This window comes from Episyrphus balteatus, chromosome 1, assembly GCF_945859705.1.
Source record: "Episyrphus balteatus chromosome 1, idEpiBalt1.1, whole genome shotgun sequence".
Classification (NCBI taxonomy): Eukaryota; Metazoa; Arthropoda; class Insecta; order Diptera; family Syrphidae; genus Episyrphus; species Episyrphus balteatus.
Genome location: NC_079134.1, coordinates 27,552,324 through 27,572,130, shown reverse-complemented (window position 1 = coordinate 27,572,130; position 19,807 = coordinate 27,552,324). Strand labels below are relative to the sequence as shown.

Sequence of the window (19,807 nt, the reverse complement as noted above, 5' to 3'; positions counted from 1 at the left end):
TGGCAACTTTGACACGGTCTCAAGAATAAATTTCGTAAAAAAAAAAAACACAGCTAAGTAGCACACACATCATCATCACATTGTTGATGCAATCCACCTTCATCATGTTCTTTGACAAAAAAGCAGCTTTAGCCAAGTAGAAAGATATTTTTCTTTATTTTTATGAAAATTCACGTAACCAGGAACAAAAAGAAGTTTCACTAATGGACTTTTGGTATGCATGTGAATGGCAGCCGGTATTTCCGGGTTTCGCACCACTTTACTATGACACTTTCTCTCTTTCTCTTGCATAATAATCGCCGTCATAATGATAAAAACCCTTCCAAATCATCCAAACCCACACAACTTTTCTACTGGGCCTGACACTGCCAACCAACGTATGAATTGCATTACAACCACAATTTTGCGGTGAATACGTAGTAGGTATCCTTGCCAGAGAATCAAAAGCAAGTGAAGGCCTTAAAGACATAATGGCTTTGTCAGTGGCGGTGCGGTGGGGTAAGTAAAACGAAGAAAATGTGATTTAAGTTAGGCTGCATCAGGAAGAAGGCTTTCTCTCGTCCATAAATCTTCTATGCGAAAAGTTAGCTTCTCAAAGATGATTTTATGTGCACACACACATGAAATGTGTATAAAGGATAATTTTCATATGTGCTCCGGCGGCAGCATCCTCAACATTGTATTCAGACACAAACAAACTGGAGAAAGAGAGTGTGAGAAGCCTTGTCTATATGTCAAGCTGAAATTCCATCTTTTTGCACCTCTTTTCCCCTTGAACTTCTTCTCTAAGCATCACAGAAGCTTGTGGTGTTTTTTGGAGTAAGAGTATAAAACAATTTTAAAGTTTAGACGATGTTGGTACATATTTTAAAGTTTTAAGGTGAAACAAGCTTTTGTTTGTGTCATGAGGTGGAAAAGCAATGTACAAAAGGTCGAACATGGCTCTTCTCTGTCTCTCGTGTTCGTTATGTGTTATAGTTTCATGTTGTGTTGTGACACTAATTTGACATGAAGCATGATTGATGGAAGTTTCACAAACTCCTGCAGGTAAAATTTATAGTTTCTTTTTTTGTTCTATACCTTCTGTCTGTCCCATCGTTGTCAGTTATAGTTCTCATAAGAATGTGTTTTGATGGGTAAACGAAGTTACGGTCTATGAAAATTGTAAACTTTATTTACATTAAACAGTTTTACATGAGGATTTTCATATTACAAAAGGGTCAATTTTTCATTCTTTTGAATAAGAACACAGGTGGGATGGTAAGAGGACTAGATGGAATCAGTAATAGCATTACCACTTTCTGTCAGTTTAAGCTTAGACCTTGTTTAAAAGTTGTTGAAAAGCCCAAGTCATACTGGTGGCTTCTGATGTACCAGATTAACTAGGGGCAGATGTATAATGAAGACTTCATTCATGACTTAACGAAATTCAAAATCATCATAAAATATAAGAACTTGACGAAGTAACAAGTGTGACTTTTTCTCTCATTTAGGATGAAACTTAACGACATTCAAAGTCTTCATAAAATATAAGAACTTGACGAAGTAAAAAGTTAGAGTTTTTCTCTCATTTAAAATAAGACTTTACGAAATTCAAAGTCTTCATTAGAACTTAACGAAGTAAAAAGTGTTAATTATACTTTACGAAATTCAAAGTCTTCATAAAATATACGAACTAGATGCGGTAAAAAGTATGACTTTTTCTCTCATTCAAAATGAGACTGAACGAAATTCAAAGACTTTATAATACATTTGAACTTGACGAAGAAAAATGTGTGCTTTTTTCTGTAATACAAGATAAAAATTAAGGAAATTCAAAGTCTTCATAAAATATTAAAACTTAACGAAGTAAAAAGTGTGACTTTTTCTCTCAATCATGATGAGATTTTACTAATTTCAAAGCCTTTATAAAATATTACAACTTAACGAAGTAAAAACTAAGACTTTTTCTCACATCCAGGATGAGAAATAACGAAATTCAAAGTCTTCAAAATGAGACTGAACGAAATTCAAAGTCTTTATAATACATTTGAACTTGACGAAGGAAAATGTGTGCTTTTTTCCGTAATACAAGATAAAACTTAAAGAAATTCAAAGTCTTCATAAAATATTAGAACTTAACGAAGTAAAAACTAAGACTTTTTCTCACATTCAGGATGAGACTTAACGAAATTAAAAGTCTTCATAAAACATTAGAACTTGACGAAGTAAAAAGTGTGACATTTTCTCTCATTCAAAATGAGACTTTACGAAATTCAAAGTCTTCATAAATTATTAGAACTTGACGAAGTAAAATGTGTGACTTTTTCTCTCATTCAGGATGAGATTTTACGAAATCGAAAATCTTCATAAAATATTATAATTTGACGAAGTAAAACGTGTAACTTTTTCTCTCATTCAGGATGAGACTTAACGAAATCAAAAGTCTTCATAAAACATTAGAACTCGACGAAGTAAAAAGTGTGACATTTTCTCTCATTCAAAATGAGACTTTACGAAATTCAAAGTCTTCATAAATTATTAGAACTTGACGAAGTAAAATGTGTGACTTTTTCTCTCATTCAGGATGAGACTTAACGAAATCAAAAGTCTTCATAAAACATTAGAACTCGACGAAGTAGAAAGTGTGACATTTTCTCTCATTCAAAATGAGACTTAACGAAATCAAAAGTCTTCATAAAACATTAGAACTTGACGAAGTAAAATGTGTGACTTTTTCTACTATTCAGGATGAGACTTTACAAAGTTATCATATAATACGTATTTAAAATATTAATCTTCATATGCATTTCATTTTCATTTAATGATTGCTGGTTGATCACAAGGAGCTTGAGGGTTGCAAAAATTGGAAAAATTTTTTCTTTACATTTTGGAACGAGAAATAATTTTCTTATACCTAAATACCACGATTGCTTAAGCCTAAAATACCAATACTGCCAGTAACACCATCAAACCCACACCCATAAATACTGTGTAGAATTAAAATAAAGAAATTCCAATACCTAATTGTTTGATTTTATTAATTACTTGGCATCATTATGAAAATAAGACAAAAGTTATCCACTCATAAATTCTATGAAAAACATCAACACCACACTCTTAACTTCACTCAAACCATAAAACCACTTACAATCATCGTCCTCCTCCTTCAAAAACAAGAAAAACAAAGTCAATAACTTAATCACTATTGCCATTAACACCAGAGGCTTTAACATTATTATCTGACTTAAAAGAAAAAATAAAATCCAACCACATTCCAATTAATATACCTCCACAACCACACACACACACACAAAACTACATATAAACTATTTTTCCTCAATATGACCTACTACTACAACCAACCAATCGACACAGGACGAAAGTGATGCCTTAAGCTACCGCAAAGTACATTTAATTCACCACAAAATAAAATCCCCATAAGTAAATTCCAATTTTGTTAATCAACACGTCCGTCCGCCTACCTTGCTTCGATTTCATTCCACACAAAGTCATTAAAATCTGATTACGTATTATAAGATCCTTGCTCAATATCCACCCAGTTGGTCCTTCTTTTTTTGTATGGTTTTTTTTCAGTCGTCCTTTTACATACACACACGACCTATATATTTATTTTTTTTGTAGTCAAAAGTAATCCAATGGGATACCACCAATCCACCTTCAATTTCCAGATAAGCTTTTCAAAAAGGATGAGCTCCTCATAAATTAATGTCCTTCTATATAGCCTTCAGGAGTATATCCTTTGTGCTGGTTTATGTATGCTCATCTCAATATGGGCCGATAACATGTCATTAAACGCAAGTTTCTTTATTTCCTTTTTTTTTTGTTGTTGTTGTTGAGTTGGGAGGATATCTTTTTTAAGGATGCGTTTCTATGAATAAAATCGATCCTGGGTGAAGAGAGAAAGATGATTGTTGCTGCCGTGATATTAAGGACATGTTGCTTTTGACATGTCAATTGTTCAATATATGATATACGGTTTTTTTTTTGTCGTCATCGTGGTTGATGTTGTCATCACATCTTCGTCTCCTTTCGTGTGCTTGCTGACAAGGAGATCGAAATTGTCCACTCTTACAAAAAGATTACAACCATACAAGAGTGTGCTATTATCCTTGTGTCGTCAATGTATCATAAAATACACATCAAATATGAAAAGCATCCACCGTTTGTTTGTTTGTTTGTTGGTTTGTTGAATATGTGCGGATAAGGATAAGGACCCTCGAGAATAATATAAACGAAAACTTGAGGCAGGATTCACCTGCTTATCTATGGCGAAAACCCACAAAAAGAATATATTGAATAGCAACACAAACAAACAATATGTACATTCCACCACACTTCAGTTATAGGTACACGCCACATATAGAAGAGGAGACTCCTTAGCAACAGACATCAAGTCTGTGAATAGAATAAACTGCCAAATGTTTATACGTACATATATTTTCTCCAAAAGTGAATTTCTGCGTATCCTTTTTAGTCCTTTCTAGTCGAGAAAGGGAGTAAAAGCTTATCTTGAAATATATTTGGATAACGTTTTCTCCCTTTGAATAAGCATAAAGAAATGGAATTTAGCTAGGAAAATCCATTTTGAAAAGGTTAGAAAGGATATAAAACTCTTGTAGAATTGTGGTGGAATTATATTATGTTGTATACACACATCTTGAAATAAGCTAACAGTTCTATATACTCAAGAAAAACCCAAGAGAAGTTTTAGGATATTAATATAAACTATAAATAAATGAAACAATTTCTAATAGAAGGACCTTCTTACTCTCCTTTTTTGCTCCTTGAGGTATTAAAATTTCTACTTTAGTCTTAAGAGTTAAGTTATTTTGAAGACGAATGAGTTGGAGTAGCTTAATTTTCAAAAACCGATTTGACAATGAATACAAATATAGATTAAGACTTAAGAGGTAAGTATACAGATTAAGTAGGTTTGTACAAATATATAGGTGAGAGAGTTTATATTGGTATTAAGGATTTCTATGATTATTTGGTCTTTATATCGAAGTCTCTTGTGCCATGTGTACTTAGAACATATGTTTGTGCCTTAATTTTAGCAAAATTCTAAATTTATTATCGGATGAATATTAAATTAGAACATCAAAGTTCGGTGAGAATTGATGGAAAATTGAGAAGTGAATATCCATTTTCCTTATTCATAAAATTCCTGAACACATAGGTACACCTTCAAGGCCTCAATGGGTCTCGAATGTTGCTCTACATTAATAAATTTTGATAAATACTAGTCGGTGGAAGACAGCAGAGCCCAAAATAAAAAAAAAAATTAACTGCGGTGTATACGTACTATTTTTTGCACTTGAGAAAGAGTTTTTTTTCATATATAAGCTACATTTTAAATTTTTTAAGGCAACACGGTAACAGTTGCAATTTTTAACGTATTTTTTAATACCGTTGCATTTAAAAAAATCACAATTTTTGGCCGGGTTCCCTTATATTGCCATTTTTTAACTTACATTTTTTTTTAATTACCTATTATTAATAAATTTTTATGTAAAAATATTTACCATAGTTAAAAAACTTTGAACATACGAGTAAGATGAAGTTATTTTTAAAATTTAAAATTGAAGAAAATCATTACATAAGTACTTTTTATATATATTTTTTAAACTTTTTACAAATATTTTTGGGAGTATTATATTTTTAACTAGACTCTTCAAATTGTTTTATATATAATTTTCTTTTTTAATTTTATAAAGACTTTTCCCAAAAATGACGCGAGATCGTAAATTACTGGTTGAACAATAAATGAAGAGTCTTTCGAAAATGGATACATGCTTTAAGTTTAAAAACTCAATAAAGTAATTTTCAAAAATTCGCGAAAATTATTTTATATAGTTTTAAAAATTGTATAAGTATTTTTGAGAGAGAGCAAAGCAATTCGAAAAATAAAAGGTCTTTTCTAAAGTCATATCGTTAAATGTTAAGGCTAAAAGTCTACAGGAAATTTGTGTAAACTTTTGACCTAAACACTGAGATAAAAGCTTATTATGGACTTTTGGCCTGCGGACTTTTGACCCTGCAACGGTTCCAGTATGTTGTACGTACAACGAAAAACATAAGTAAAATGAGTTGCTCCTAATGTTTTCTAAGTACAGTCAGTCCATTATATTTAAATTCATTAATACAAAATGGCAGTTAGTTGAAGACATATTCTAGGTAAAACAAAGAAAACAGATGATTTTATCTGAATTTCTTTTTTTAATATCTCACTTAAAAAATGTACCTCCCATACAAGCTTTAATGATTTCTATTAAATTCGGTCTACATAATAATCTAGCTATTCTAATCAAACAGCGTCTTTAGTTTTTCTCAAAAAATTTGGATACGGCCTTGCCATTTTTTATTGAAAACTGACATTTTTATTATTTACACATATTTCGTTGAGGAGTGAACCGATTTTATTCAAACCAGACACACAGATATTTCTTATCATTTAAAAGGATTAAGTTTATTCAAATTTTCAAAAAAAAACATTGTTCATGATTTTTCTTTTGAATATTTTCTGATCGTTAAAAGTCCATTGGTAAGCTATTATTTATGTACTTTTTGTTATAAGGACAAGTACGTGCATTTTATTTTTAGTAAAAATTATGTAATGTCATAAAGCTTTATCCAACAGTGAAATGATTAAATGATTGTTTATGGTTTTTAATAAATGAAATAATACAATTAAAAAAAAAAGTTCACTGTGGTGTATACGTACTTTTTTTGATTTTTGATTTAATTTTTTTTTTAATGCATTTTTAACATGAAAACTTAATTGAAAAGGGAAGGGAGGTGTTTATAAAAGTGACAGAGCACCTAAAGCTTTAGGTTGGCAGCCCTGTGTTTTAGCCTTCAAAAAAGGAAATAAAATTAAAAAGTACGTTTTCTATGCAATCCATGCCCGGAAGATTACCAGACCGGTCCAATACTTAATTTTTTTCATTGAGGAATAACGTGAAATTCTTAACTTACACTTCCACAATAACCAAAAAGACTTATATTTTTCGCTTGGGTTTAATAAATGACAGGGTACCATAAAATGGCCTGGTCGAATTTAGAAAACTAAATCTTCGCTGCTGCAATGTGAAAATGAAAAGGAATATTTTAAGGAGTTAACTAACAAGCATTTAATTTGAATAGTGTATTTTCAAAATTTAGAAACTATTTACATTAGACTATTAGTAAATTGAACACATAACTTGAACTTTTGCTTGTTTTGCAATCTTATGGCCGCTTATATCATGGAACTGTTCTTAAATAATGAATTGTACTAAAGTATTCCGTAGACAACGTTATGACATTTATTCGTTGGTTTTTATTTTAAATTTAATGACATTCATTGCAAATTCATTTACAATCTCTTTAAAAAAAAATAAACAAATTTAAATAAAATAGTCAATTGATTGACATTCATCGATTTTGTATGATAAATAATTAATTTTATATGTGTCTGTATTTGTACATATGGATATATATACAAATATATAATTAATTAAACAAAAATTGATTAAAATAAATTTACCACAAAATTCTTCAGGCATTAAATGACATAAACAATAAAAATTCAATTAAATAATAGTACTCTCATTGGATATTATTTAAACAAAAAAAATATATATATACTCGTATTATATTTCAATCTATTGATTCACCACCATTTGTGGTAATTGTGTGGTAAAATAAAATGACATGAAAGATTATCATTTATACGATGATGTTAATTTTTTTTTTTGTATTAATTTTTTTATTATTATTATTATTTTTCTGTCATGCTCTTTTAACTTTTAACATAAAAATACAAATTGGTGTAAAGTCAACATTTCCCTTTTTTATTTGATATTTTTTTTTTTTATTTTATATTTGTATATATGAATAAGTAATTACCTTTATTGTATGTTTGTGACACTTACAACATTTTCGAAAAAAAAAAAAAAAATAAAATCCCATAAAGTTGTTATTACCTGAAAAGAGAAAAAAATAACTTGTTTATAATTAATATGAATATTTTGTTGATTTTATTACCTTAAATAATATTTATTTAATAACTATAAATTTAGAACGAAATATATGTGGAAGCAAATGCTTACAGTGTTAAAAAGATAATTAAAAATATATTTCAAAACAGCGAGGCGGAATAAATACTTTTTCTTCTCTATTTTATATATGCTTAAAGCAGACACGCCCATGTTATTAATCATACCCTATATCCCGTTGTTCAAGTAATTTCACTTAAATATTATTCTTTTCCATAAATGTTTATTTGTCTCCTTTTTAAGCTTCTATACAGAAGATTAAATTGTTTCTAGTAGGTAAAAATCACATTTAAGAAAGTAGCACATTGTGGAAAGCTTTAAGAGTACAAAAATAACATTTTGAGAGACGAAAGTTAAACTAACTGATTTTTAACTATAGCATAAAAGTCGTGATACATCGTTTTTATTTAAGTAGTCCTTGAAAGCTAAAATCATCCAAGACTAAAAAATTCCAGTATTTGTTTTACATTTTTAGCATTTTTAATGAAATCGAACTTTTTTCCGAAAAATTAGGATATTCATTGGACCATGACCATTAACTTTCAAAATTTTTTTCTAACGTTACTGGAATAAATAAATTGTAGCTTACTATTATAAGAAGATAGATTTTAAATTTCGTGTGATCCTAAAAATTTAAAAACCATTTTTAATAATTTCTCATCATATAGCAATTGTTGTGAGGTGAGCAAACTTGGCAAGGAAGAAGGCCGACCTATCATAAAGTAGGGATAAGATGACTGACATGACTATATTAGTCTTAAATATGTAAACATCATCAGGATACATTAAACAGTAAAAAGAATCGGTCCTAAATAGTTTCCTTGAGGAACTCCAGAATTTGCCGAAAACAAGTAAAATTCAAACCAATTAAGTCCAATTTTGCTCATTTTTTGTATTTAAACTTGGTAGGAGAGTAGTTTATCGAAGGACTTATTACTAATCTGTTACCAAAGGCATTTGATTTGCCGTCTGTTTTTTTAAATCCGTATAAATTTGGAACAATTGATTTACCTTATACTAAATCTTAATGTATTGCGAACAAAGTTTTGAAATAGCTGAAAATTTAGGTAATTATCGATAATTCTTAGTCTCATCTTTTCTTCCATTTCTGTATATAGAGGAATTATAAAAAAATGTTGACAAACATTGTAAAACTTATAAGAAAATAAAGAGTAGTTAAATGGAACAGCAATTGGAATCGACTAATGATTTTGCTTATATTTTGAAGACAATAACATTTCGAAGTCAGACAAACACTTTATGATATCTTGAAAAGGGTTTGAGTTCAGAATTTCGAAAACAAAAAAATTCCAACTATCCAAAATTCCAAAAAAATTGGCAAGAAAAGTTAATTTTTTTCATCCGCACTTAGCAGATTGAAAAATAAAAATTACTTGACTTTTAAACACTTCCACGTTACTTTAGCAATTCAAGACGGGATAATTTGATACTTCAATTTTAAGTTTCAGAAATAAATTTAAAAAAACTTCATAAAAACAAAAATATCGATATGGGTCACTATGGCGTATGTGGAACATTTTTATCTCTAAACGCATTTGCTATTAGTGCCCATTACTAAAGGAATATGTATAAAGTTTTGTTTAATAGTAACTAAAAAACAACAAAAATTTATAAAATAATATTTCTATTTGTTGTTTTCCTACCCTTTTATAATTCACAGTGTGTTTCTTCAGAAAAATAAAAAAAAAAAACACATATTTTCTGCAAAATTCCTACCATACAATAAAGATCTGACCTAAACGTCCTGTTATTGAATTCTTGAATTAATATATTTATAATAGACTAAAATATAAATATCAGAAAGTGGCATTGCAATTAAAATTGCCTGTAAGCCATCAAAAATACTGTAGCAAAATATTCCTTTTATATTGTTCCACACACATTCGTTCAAATATAAATTCAACATAAAATGTTGAAAAAATTTCATTTGCAATTCTCGAATATAAAACAAAAGAGTTGTGCATCTCCCATATTAACACAAAAAATATTTCCCAATACTCATCCTGCCAGCTATACACAATAGTTTTATAAAATCCTTATCCATTTTAGACAATTTCTGTAAACATATCGTTGCGAGTGAAATATTCAACTAAGCCCTTGAATATACATGTATATATGAACATTCAACTGCAAACTGCATATAGTAGTCTCCCCCGAAGCACAATCAGCACTCAAAGGATAACTTCTGCATAAGCCATGAGTATAGAGTATTTTGTAGAATAGAAAACATTGAAACAGAATTTTACGTATACGAAAAAGGATTCATCGATTCACAATCACGTCGAATATTTACCCTTAACTCAACCCCAAATTGTTCGATGTATTTTCAAAATCAAAATGTCCAAAAACTTTGCAAAACTAGCTACACAATTGGCATATATATTGAACATTTATTTACATTTATTTGTATTAAGGGAATTCGCATCAATAATTTCATTCAAAAGTCCTGAGGGCGGACGAAATGGAGTGACTTTTTGAGAGATTGAGATGCAATTCTCTTTAATTTTTTTTTTGTCTAAGTCCTTTTGGCTATGGGGAAGTATAAAATTGACGTTTGACTGTCAAACGCATTCCCACATCCTCCTCTTATCCATGGAACCCATCAGCAGGAGAGAGACAATATTGAACCATTTCTAACCAACGAAAATTATTTGAGGTTACCTTTGCTCACAGGATGTCAAGGAAGTTCCTGTGTACGTAACGGAAAGAACTGTAAAACAAAGGATTCCAATTGCATCACCTACAGTCAATGCCCGGCAGCAGGATGAAGGATACTCACTTTACTTATACTCTAAAACGTTAGTGAAGGAAAAATAAAATAAATGAAAATGCAGGTCCTTTGTCAAGACAACACACACACAAACACACACATCACAATTCTTTCACTCCTTCTCCAGCATCTCGGACTGGGGCATTGTTAAGCAAGGACAACACCCTTGGCCGCACAAATAGCTAGCAATGTCCTCTTTGGAATTGCATGTAGGGTATATTTGGATTTAGTTAAAATGAAAACACACAACAGCAGCAACAAGGGCCTTTGTGAGTCGTCCTCGTCCGACAACCACCACCGGCACATAGAAAGAAAAAGCGTTCCTTGTTCTGAATGAGATTCGGACATTTAAGTGAAAGAACAAGGATTCTCTCTGTTTTTTTTTTTTTTATTATTATTTTGTGTTGATTCTGTTTGTTGTTGTATTTGGTAAAGTTAAGCATGCGGCAACAATACAGAATTTCCGACATCACTGGTCAAGTGTGAGATCACACATCCTTCCTTGTTTTGTGTGTGTACCATTTTATAGTCGTGGAAAATTGGAACTTGAAATTACTCTAACTTTTTTATATGAGAACCGTTTGAGCGTAAGGAACTATATATATAAAAAAACTAAAAAAAAGGGACACGCTAACGGACGGACGGTATTTGAGATCAGGACTTTGCGGTTGATTTTTGTCGTCATCTGAATGTTTTCTCTGTTGTACACGTTTTGGTCTGATAGTGTGGTCCATTTGAACGAATGTTATTGGGGATGTTTGGTTTGTGGATAAAGTTTTTATTTGTATTTGTTTTTATTTTCAACAAAAAGTTTCTTCCTTCCTCTGCGGCTAAAGTGGCTAGTTTAACTTTTTTTGTTATACATATTTTTATTATTTTATGAGGAAAATAGTTATGTTTAGCAATAAACAAAAAGCTACAGATGTTGATGGCTGATGGTAAAGTTCAGGTTTAAGTGTGGACAATAATATTTTAGTTGAGTTATGTGGGTTTTTACTTGCTCAATAGGGCAAGTATTGGTTTCGTGTAAAAAAAAAAATTCGAGGTTTTAATCAAAACTAACATTACGATGATGGAGAAGCCCAAAAAAGTGGGTTTCGTCATGACGTCCGTCGGTCTGTGCGTCGGTGCGTCGGTGCGTCCGTGCGTCCATCTGTACAAGTAGCTACAGCCTAAACGAGTGGACGGATTTTCTTGAAATTTGGTATGGATGTTTTTTTCGTAATTTCCAAGGTTGGTTTTTTTTTGTTTTTTAATATCTCGCTTAGAACGTATACCTCCCATACAAAATTTTCGAGTTATTGCAATTTTCTCGAAAACGGCTCTAACGATTTCGATTAAATTTAGCACACGTAATGCTGTATATAGTTCTAACATAACTGCGTTTTTATTTTTTCTCAAAAAATACGGATAGTGGAAATATGGTCTTTACATTTTTTTAAATCGCGGATGTCGGCTCTTCCCGTACATCATTATGGAGTTATTGCAATTTTCTCAAAAATGGCTCTAAGGATTTTGATAAAATTTTGCATACGTAATATTCAAAGTAATTGCAGTAAAACTGCGTTTTTAGTTTTTTTTCAAAAAAGTCAAGTAAAATAAAAAAAAATTTTATTTAACTAACATTTGGCCTCCATGCCGGCTCTTCCCCTACATCAACCAAATTTCTTAAAAATGTATATAGAGGCAGCTCTAATAACCTACAAGTAAGCTAACATAAAAAGGCTTTGAACTGCAAGAGCAAGTACGTGCGGCCCCAGTCGTGCATTTTATTTTTTTGTTCTATGCAGATGATGATGATGGTTAAGTTAGTTGTTTATATTTTTCTTATTTTTTATTAAAAGATAAATTTGCAGTAAAAAGCTTGCATTTAATTTAGTTAATTGAAACTTTACGGTAGAAATAAAGAACAAGAGCTTTAAGACTTTGAAAACATAATATAATATCAAGAATTATGACTAGAGTTCTTAAACATAAAATCCGAATTCTTGGATAATTGTTTCCTTTGCTTAACAATGTACCCAACTTACCCCACTAAATCATCTCTTTTTTATCATCACCATAAACGATATTGAAACGTTCTCAAAAATTCTTTGTTATTGTTGATGTTGAATGTCAGTAAAATGTCATTTTTGAATTTAATTGTCAACAAGCTGGAACATTCACAACAAGCTTTGATCTTTACCGATTTCAATCGGATTATGTTCGGATTTATAAAAGTTGAGCAGCTCTATTGAACAACATGTCCACATTTACTCCATTTTGTTGATCAAGCATTTGTTGAGCATCACAAATCAACATAATGTATACGCAGACTTAGATTTAGATATTTTTTGAAAAGAATTTTGTATGGGAGAGGTTTATCTGCATACAAGGCTTAAGTTTATTATATTCTCAGGTGTGATTAATTTTTTTTATTAAAATGCATTGAAAAAATCAAAATAAATAGGGTAGATTTAAAAAAATAGATTCTCATAAAAAATTTAAAAAACAGTACAAGTTGAATATGTTACTACGTAATAATTATTTGTTAACATTCAAAACCAAAATTTAAAAACAAAAACAAATGCTCCGTTTTCGAAAAATTGGTTAAAAAAAAAAAATATTAGGTATTTTTTATCATTATTTTTTCAAATTTCAATTTACTCAAAACACATTATAAATAAATAACATTTTTCATCAAAATCTGGTTAAAAAACCAGCACTTGGATATTTTTTGGGACAGTTTTGTGCTTCAAATATCTTCTAAACGGTTAGAGCAATCAATTAGATGCCAGTTAATTTTTTGTAGAACGTTTAAGCCCTTATATGAATATATCTTTCTAACTTAATAATAATGAATTTTCAGTAAATTAGAAAATTTTTAAAAGTGAAAAATGTTTTTATAATTTTTGTTTAACTTTGACCTCGAATATCTTTCAAATGGTTAGATTAATAAAAAAAATTAGCACTTTTTTTGTGGAACAATCTATTTTCTACAAGAATATGTCTTGCGCGTTTGATTATTATAATTTTTAATTTTTTTAAACGAATTTTTAAAGATTTTCTCGATTTTTATATCTCAAATATCTATTAAACGGTTAGATAAACGAAAAAAGTGTATAAAGTGTTTTTTTGTAGAGCGTTCAATTTTCTACAAGAATATGTAAAGAAATTTGCTAAAAAGTCGATTTATAAAAAATGATTTTTTTTTTAGTAGAAGCTTGATGTTAAAATGGAAAATTGCAAAGCAGAGAATCTTCCCATTAAGATAAAAAGCTCATATTTGGTGAGTACATTCTAGAGGTATCTAGCAATCGATTTTTCGAAGTACAAAATCAAAAAACCATTTCATATTTATCATCAAAAACGCTTCCTGAACATTTCACTCGATCTTTAAGCTCTTGAGTTTTGAGTTTTTTTTCTTTAATTTTAAATTTGGCGAGGTATACCTAAACAGAGACAACCAAATTTCGTTTCGTTGTTGTTTTGTAACTTTTTCATTTCGAGAAATCATCACAAAATAAAATTTGAAAATTTTCACTTTTGTATTTTTTCACTATTTAGGCCAATGTACTAAAGGTATTTATTCTTAAAATTTAATAAACGTAGCTTAAAATAAAAATTTTAGAAAATTTTAGGAAAAACACATTTTTGGGTTTTGAAAAAATTTTTCGAATTTTTTTTTTTGAAAAATCAATTTTTTGAAAATTAATTGTGTATATATATTATTTAAAAAAAAAACGAAAAAATAAAATTTTATAAATTTGTTATATTTGCTCTAACGATTTTCGAAAATTTTTTTCTAAAAATTCCTTTTTATACCTACAAGAAATTAAATTAATGACATACTTGGTTTTTTGTAAAAATCAATTAAAACGGTGTTTAATTAATTATATAAACAGATTTTTTTTCTTTTTTAATTTTCTGAAAATTATCTCTAATTTTCTTGAATAAAAAGCTTTATTCGAGGGAAGTTTTAAATTAGTTACTTTTAGTACAGGGAACTGATGGATAGTTTTTAGGAAACTAATTAATTAGTTTCCTAAAAACTATCCATCAGTTCCCTGTACTAAAAATAACTAATTTGAAACTTCCCCCGAAAAAAAAACCCTTTTTCAAAATAGACAAGATGATCTAAAAAAAACTTTTAATTACAACCAAAAAATGTTCAACTTTACTGACTAGTGGTTGTTAAAAAAAAATTAAAAGTTTAATGTTCATTCATCTAAAAATAAAAAACACCACAAGTTATAAGTTATTGAATGAACTATATATACAAATTCTCCCTTCAGAAAAAGTTTCCATCCAATGAAAACTTAATCAACAGAAAAAAAAAATGTGTAAAATATTTCAATTTCATAAACTATTCAATCCCAAAAAAATTGATGTTCATATGTGTGCACGTTTAAAGCTTCTCCAATCAATCACTCAAGCATGTGCTCTCTCATTTATAACCAACCAAAAATATATTAATAGCCAATTAATAAAATTCATTCAAGCGAAATTAATTTAACTGACGTATATGCAGAAGTAGATACCAAACCATCAGAGAACCTCCACACATAACACAATCTCGTTCCTATCGCGCCATCCTATCAACCTCAAGCTCGAACAGAATATAGAACAACGAGGATGAAATTTCCTTGATCCTTGAACATACAAAATATTTAAACTTTCGTCAAACTTTTAATTCGCATCTCGATTAAAAATGTTTTTCTTTCGCTATAGGTTTTTCTTGCTTGGTTAGGTAGATAGAGTACATACATATTTGTAACTCATTCGTTGTGAAAGGAGGTTATTTTTACCCGACATTTTCCAACCATATCCTTGTTTTTGTTTGAAAATGTAAAACACACAAAATAAATACCAGAAAAAGCAAATCTAATTTACAAACTGTGAACTCGTTTCAGTTAGGAGGACGACAAGTGAGTTGGTTAGTGCGAGTATGTGTACCTGCACGATGTTGTTGTGGATAAGTAGTCCTTTCAGGACTAAACACACTCATATTAAACACTCTGTTGTAAGAGAAATTATAAATTAACTTCGTGTAACATCCTACTTTGAGTTCTGTACGATTTAAGGTAACATTTTTTTCATTTTTACGTAAAGAAGATGGAAGTAGAGAGTGTTACAATTTCAATTTCTCCGAAAATAATTATAACACATTCAAGTAGCAAAGGTTTTAAAGTTAAGTTTGAAGCCTTTGTTTGGTGCTTGATGGTGATGTAAATTACCTACATAGATATTCAGTAAGCAATTCATTGAAGAATATTTTTTAAGTTAAACTTAACGAGACTTAACTTAAAGAAACAAAACATAAAATTTGTTTTTAAAATTAAAAAAAAAAATCTTTTTAAAAATATCCAAATATGTATGTAAATTAAATTTTATCATAACAAGAATTTTTAGAAAAAAAAATTAATTGATTTTCAAAAAAAAGAAGAATAAAGAAATATTAATCGACAGTGAAAGGAAAATGTCAGAGAAATGTATTGGTCCGTTTTCGAATAATTGATTTTTCAAGCAAAAATTCTGAAATATTTTAAAAAATTCATAAATGCATATTTTTTTTTTTTTTTGTACCTAATTTACCTAATTCTAATATAGAGTTTGGTTTTTTTTTTATATATTTTCGTTTATGAGAAAGTAGAAAATCTACAAAACGATTTCATGACGCATACCGTTAACAAGATCCAAAAAATATTTTTTTTTTTTATTTTAAACCTTATTTGTCTAAGTACCTTCACATATTTTTCAAATCAAAATCTTTAGATCCGTTATAAAAAAAACACCATATGGCAAGTACCGTTATATCTTTGATGCCGGGTACAAAGGGGTTAAGTCAAAAAAATCGATTTTCGGATTTTATTGGACTTTAGTCAGTTTTTTTTTTCTTTTTCGTTTCTCGTATCTCCTTCCGTTAGAAATGATTCGGTACAAACGGTTTAAGTCAAAAAATTTTTAAATTGTATGGTACTAAGGGCGTAAGTTGACTTAACTCCTTTGTTTTTGCATTCCTTTTTTAATTTTTAAATACAAAAATTGATCCTAAAGCGTTAAGTCAAGAGGAAGAAAAAAAAACGAAAAGCGATTTTTCTACTGTGTTATATTATTTCAAAAAGAATTTTCACAATTGGTAATTAATCACATTAATAATTAATATTTAAAACTTTCTTTTATAAATAAAACCTTGTTATCAATGTAAACAAAGATTTTTCTTGACTTAACACCTTTGGACCAACTCTATTTTTGAAGACTAAATGGCTCTAAAGTGTTAAGTCAACACATTTTTTTTTTTAAACGGTTATTTTCTGGTCAACAGCATATGGATATTAAAATAAATCTTATGAATGATGTTTCTGCATCATTACTTTTTTAAAATAATAATATTCAGATTTACAAACAAAAATTGAAACTTCAATTTCATTTTCCTCAAAACTACATTTTCTGACTTAAAACCTTTGTACCCGTCGCAAAAGATATAAAAGTACGTTTTTCAAAGAAGCACAAAAAACCAAAGTTATAAATAAATTAAATAAAAGTTCTAAAAAAGTAAATCAACTTAATTTCTTTATTTATATATATTAGGGTGCGTCAAAAAAAATCTAAATTCGTTTTTTCGATTTTGTACTCCTAAAAATCGATTGCTAGACACCTCAAGAATATACACACCAAATATGAACTCTTTATATTAATGGGAAGGTCCTCCACTTCGCAATTTTCCATTTTTACATCAAGCTTCTACGAAAAAAAAATCAGTTTTTTATTAATTGACTTTTTAGCAAATTTTTTTACTCTTGTAGAAAATTGAACGCTCTACAAAAAAGGCTTTATACACTTTTTTCAATTATCTAACCGTTTAGTAGATATTTGAGGTCCAAAAGTGAGAAAATCTTTAAAAATTCGTTTTTTGTTCTTAATTTTGTAACAAATTGAAAAATTATAATAATCAAACGCGCATGACATATTCTTGTAAGAAACAAATTGATCCACAAAAAATTTCTTATCAACTTTTTCATTAATCTTTAAAAAAAATTATAAAAACAATTTTTACTTTTAAAAATTTTCCAATTCACTGAAACTTCATTATTTTCAAATTAACAAGATGTATTCTTGTAGGGGCTTAAACGTTCTACGAAAAATTTATTGCTTTAACAGTTTAGAAGATATTCGTATCCAAATCGCAATGCATACGAGTCGTAAGAAAACTATTGAAATCAGTGGGCATTGGTTTGGATACGAAAAAGCAATCAATTTGATGACAAGCAATTTTTTGTAGAACGTTTAAGCCCCTACAAGAATACATCTTGTTAATTTGAAAATAATGAAATTTCAGGGCATTGGAAAATTTTTAAAAGTAAAAATTGTTTTTATATTTTTTTTTAACTTTGGCATCGAATATCTTTAGAATGGATAGATTAATGAAAAAAGTTAATAAAACCTTTTTTGAGGAGCAATCTGTTTCCTACAAGAATATGTCATGCGCGTTTGATTATTATAATTTTTTAAATTGCTCAATACTCAAAGCATAAATTAAAAAAAAATCAACTTTTAGTTTTCGTAAAAAAACTATTATTATTTTTCTAACCAAAAATTAATTTTTTTGATAATTTAATTTTTAGTTTTTGTAAAATTGTAAAAAAAGTTTTTGTATAAAAATTCATTGAAATAGAAAAAATTGTTTGAGAGATTTTTGCTTCCTCTTAGAGTCGGTTGCTATGGTTCCGGCTGGGACTCGGCAAATTTGCAGGATTGATATTGCTGATTTTTAGTTTATCCGTTCAAATTTGTAGGCTCCTTTGGATGTATGCCTTAAATTCGTCTAAGACTGGATCTTCGGAAGTGTTCGGTTCGAAACCAATACTTGCTGTATAAAGCAAGTTAAATCGGTAATTGCTTTTACTAGAAAATATTGAATGGTTAGAACTATACACCATTTCATTCGTGCAATCTAGATGCACGAATGAATCGACATTCATATATGTAATATATAATATGACAATAGCCTGGTCGGTCCCTGTCGACGCGGCGGGCGGTGGTTATAAGTGAGCTAATTTCAGAATATTAAACGACGCCACATCACCCATCTTTCGTCATTTCAAAAATGTTGCCTTCCTGTCAAAATTATATTCAAAAAGAAAATTGTTTTGCCGTTGTAAGATTCGACCAAATGTTGCCTGGGGGCCTAAAGAGAAATTTTTTTTCTCTTCAGGCCCCCAGGTATTAGTGAATATTTAAAAAAAAATCATGGGTGTGCAATTCACACGTGGTAGAAGTGAAACCTTACCTAAATATAATAAATTTTATATCATTTGAAAGCTTATTGTTTCAGCTCAAAATATTTATATCGACCTTGTCTATACAACATCAACAAAAATAGCTAGAATTTTTTGAACCCAGTCAGTTTACATCAAAAAAAGAAAAAAAAAAATCAATCTTTTTACTCTTCTAACACCATTGAAACCATTTTTTTTAATTACAACCTAAAATAAATTTTATATCATCTGAAAGCTTATTATTTCACCTTTTATATGGCGCTACATTCATATTTCTACCATCTCTACAAAAAAAGGAAGAACTTTTTAAAGCCAACCATATTGAAATTTCAAACTAAGATTACGGTACTTCCTACACTGGTAGCTGGTCATCGGCAATAGATCTCCACTGGTGTTTTGGAGTAGGTATTATATCAATCAGCATGCGCATTAAAGTTAAATAACATTTTTGTGTGCTCTAAATCAAAAGATATAACGTGTTTAGCAAAAGAACATCTTTTCACTGTAATCTCAGGATTTTGATTAAGAAATTAATTGAAATTTTGCACAATTATAGTTTCTTTAATAACCTATCTACAGTATAAATTTTATGTATGTATCTAATTAAAAAAAAGAAAGTGATGTGTGCAATTCACACGTGGTAGAAGTGAAAACTTAAAAAAAAATTCTTGCAAAAAAAGAAAAGAAAATCTACCTATTTTGTATTCTATCTCCTT

At 29.2% G+C, this 19,807-nt stretch overlaps 1 protein-coding gene across 2 annotated transcripts in view; it reads right to left on the bottom strand.

Annotated features, from left to right (window-relative positions):
* The window catches only part of LOC129907615 (neural cell adhesion molecule 2), a 346,234-nt gene that overhangs the window by 98,629 nt on the left and 227,798 nt on the right, over positions 1-19,807 (bottom strand). The gene's annotated exons all lie outside the window — the stretch shown is intronic.